Here is a 4,223-nt window from a genome sequence, read left to right as displayed (position 1 = left end):
GCGCTGACAGCACGGGAGCTTCTGTGTGCCACCCGCGCGCAGTCCGGACTCAAAGCGACAGTACGTGGGCACGGGAGCTCCCCACGCATGCGCAACAGCTCCGAGGGCGCACCGTGGACGCTGGGGATCTCCAAGACCGAGTGTGTAAAATACACAATAGGCTACAGCATGAGCACGATGCACAAGCAACGTCGGTGTCTTATGCTGTATATTCATCGTAGCCTTAAATGACTGCCGGATACATTCTGGTTTAAAGTACTTAAAAAGCCCCGGACACATGTAGCACCATAGAGGAAACCACTAAGGACAGTTAGGGCCAAAATTCTACATCTTTGATTGAAACCGTTGTAGGTAAAATATTTGTTGGTGAGTCTATGAGGAATTATTCCATCAGATTAAAACAAAATCATGATCGATGGAAAGACTCACTCCAAAACCTGATAAGGCACAGTATAGTTTTAGAGTGGGTTATTTAGAGGGCATTACTGCATAATTCACACTATGGCACTGCAGGGGTATAACAACAGCCATCAAGCTAATTACTGTTTTTAACATCTAAAGATTACCAAACAAAAGGGTGTCATGCCCCCATTCAGAAGCGTGAAATCACTTTTCTGAGACAGGCGAATAAGTCTTTGTGTGTGCCTGGATGTGCACTTATGGTTATGTAAGTAACAATTTATCGTGTAAGTAGGCTGAATCACACTAAAACATGTCAGGTCATATGTTATCACAAAAGAATAAAAGCTAGGGTTGCGCTTCATTATTATCCAAATAATTATACTTTAATTATTATAAATATATTTTTGGAACAAATTAGTTTAATGTTACCGAAATAAGTTATATGAAAAAATGTAATCTGATCAATACGCTTAATAAACGTGCACATATCCAAAAACACAGTACAGCAATTACAGAGAACAATAGAAATGTTGAAAGCTGTCAGCATGCATTTAAATCACTCAGTCACTAGTCCAAACAGTACAAAAAAGAGAGGCAAAGTGCAGATCTTCATGGCAAATACTCAAGAGACAGAATCAAAACAGGAGAAAAGAGATTTGTCCTAGTTGTGAACAAAGAAAAGGAAACAAAGTTAATTTCTCAATTTTTTATCTGATTATTGCAGTTTATTGGTTGTCTAAAGAGTTGCACAGTTTATGCCCCACAGCAGGACATCATGAACCTAAAGTGATCAATACAGTATATTCCTAGATGTTTAATAATTCAAGATTCATTTCAAATGTCACAAACACAAAACACAGTGGGGGTCTTGACCTCGCTGCACTTCCAGAGATGGACACATGCTGTGAGATCGCAGACGTTCACAGTTACTTATAGTCATAATGTAAGCACACTCAACATGCCACTGTAATGCTATGGTGTTCACTAGCTCACCAATCTGCGCATGAACAAACACAGATTTGAATCTATTTCCATTCAGTTGTGGCTACTGGTGTATACTGTATCTGTATCTCTCTCTTTCTCATGCCCATATATAGCCATATACAAAAAGTTCTTCCTGATTAGAATCTGTTTGAACACAACTAAAAATATCCTGTCGATAAGTCAATAGCCTCTGAACCTGAAAGCAAAAAGGTTTCCTTCAGCAATTGTGACAGTGTCAAAGATCCAATGATATCTTCACAGAGATCATAGATTTGCTTCGCCTTTACACCATTAGTGGTTTCTGTAGCTCTGCCAGACTTCCCTTAGAAGACAGGATATCAGTAATGGCTGCTCCATTAATTGAGCTAGATATGTTTAAAGTTAACATGAAACAGCATGGACAACCCATTTTACTTCTGTGTAATGGTATATGCAGTATATGGGTGAATTGCTAGTCATAAATAAATCAAATCCTGTGTTTATACGTCAGAATTGGACTGAATCTAGCAATACCAAACAAAATAGCATAATTACAAAACTACTCCGCTCACATAAAAATATTTGCAAGATATTAAGCGGCTGCATTGTTCTGGTGATATTAGACGAGTTGTTTCAAATTTACTACATAAGACAATAACTTTCTTTTAAAGGTTCAGTGTGTCATTTTCTGGAGGATCTTCGAACGGAAATACAATATAAAATAAATAACTATGTCTTCAGAGGTGTATAAAGACCTTAGATAATTAAGCTTTATATTTGTATTACCGTAGAATGAGTTATTTCTATCTATATACAGTGCAGGTCCCCTTTCATGGAATTCACAGTGTCGTTTCAACAGCTATAAACAGACAAACTGCTCTAGAGTGCGTTTCATAAATAAGTAATCTCCTTCGACAAAAAAAAAACACAAATGTGAGAACATCGTTTTCCTGTGAGAGCCCCCGTAGTGCTTTGAATTAGAGGGGTGAAGGATGGAGTGAGCCATTTGTTGCTATTCACAACCTCACCACTAGATGCCACTAATATATCCACATGTCTCCTTTAAATTCCTAATGAATCGTGCAGAATAACATCAAGTAAATCCATTTTGATTCCATGTCCATCTTAAGAAATTGTGTAACTGTTTGAATAAAACTTTCAATTTGTACATTTGGCTTTTTGGAGGAAAAACATTGTTTAGACTAAACAGGAAAAAGGTAAATACTTTTTGGGGGAACCAAAAATATGAATTCTATGGCATCACTGTGATGAGAACCTTTCGTTGGACCTTCTGTAGGACCTTTTGTAGGACTGTGTTTTGGAAATGCAAAATTATTGTGTAACTGTATAGATCTAAACATCCCAGAAACAAAAATTAAGTCGTCAGAACAGTGAAAAGTTTGTGATCAAATTCAAAATTAGTCATCAAACTAGTACAGCACAGTTCACAGGAAACAGCTGTAAAGCTTAGCAGGACTTCAGCATCTGAAACCGACAGACATATAGGCATTGTGCTTTTCCCAGCAGACAGAGAAACGAGAGGTATAACAATCAAACATAAGACCATAACTGAAACTGAAGACTTCTTAACAGAGAATCAAGTGATTTTTGCAGCTGTTCTCACAGCATGATACAAATTCGAGTAAGACTTAATACAGGGGAAATTTCAGTTAGTTCATGAAACTATCAAATTTATTTATAAATGTTTTTCTGCCACCCTTATTCCATTTGGCTATGCTGTAAACATCTTATTTCATGCATCAGGCTGTCACTGTTTTTAAAGGAAATATTCTATGTGTTGCTGAAGCAGAGAAGCTTATTTATGCATTTGTGACCTAAGGACTTGTCTACTGTAATGCACTACTTAGTGGTTGTCCTGCATCATCTATAAATATACAGTTAGTTCAGAATGCATATGCCTACCACGAGACTGCATTTATTAGATATTATTTACTATAATGATCTTGCTTGTTCTGCATGCACTGTGCGTAGTTTTACCTTTTTTGTTTTTTTCTATTCTTCTTATTTTCTCCTGTAATGCTGCTTTGGAACAATGCACATTGTTAAAAGCGCAATATAAATAAAATTGAATTGAATTCAAAGACATCGCACATCAACAGCAGTATGTCCCAGAACTGAAATAACGCACCTGGAACCAATGAGATTAGACTCCTTTCCTCATGTGAAGTTGTAACATTTGTTCCCTGAGGTCACGTTTAAGTTCACGAATGTGTGTTTAAATGCAGATAAATACACATCGCCTTCCGCCTGTGATGTTGAGCGCCCCCTCGATCTCTTTTGTCTCCAAGCATGGGCTAATTACAGCTCAGCCCACGATTACTGTCCACGTTCTCACATTCAGAGCCGCGGAAACATTTATACACAGGAAGGTCTGCTTTTAAGAGATCTACTGCAGACACAAAGATATCAGCTTCTGCACACAAGCACCACAACAAGAAATAATGTGACTGACTCTATAACTGTATGTCCCAGGGGCTGATTTTTGTTACAACATACGTTAACATTTTACTTGTTGTTAGGCTGAGGTCATGATAAAACTGTCAATCTTTAAGTGTGTATATATACATTTTATCTGGTTTATACTGTTAGACATTTTTTGTTTGATAAAAACTGAAGCTAAAATTATAATAAAAAAAGAGAGATGAAAATATTTTTTATGAGTGAGAGAGTGAGAGTGAGAGAGATTAAAGAGGGATCTTGATTGGATATGTCTCACTGATTCACATTTAGTCAGGGCCTCATTTAATGAGTTAAAACATTCCTGCATTATCCAGGATTGAAGTGTGTTTAATAGTCTAAGACGATGGATAATTACAGCAAGTCTCAGACCAGTTCAA

The sequence above is a fragment of the Triplophysa dalaica genome, chromosome 11 (assembly GCF_015846415.1).
Source record: "Triplophysa dalaica isolate WHDGS20190420 chromosome 11, ASM1584641v1, whole genome shotgun sequence".
NCBI classification, from domain to species: Eukaryota; Metazoa; Chordata; class Actinopteri; order Cypriniformes; family Nemacheilidae; genus Triplophysa; species Triplophysa dalaica.
The sequence above is the reverse complement of the archived record's forward strand: the minus strand, read 5'-3'. Positions refer to the sequence as shown.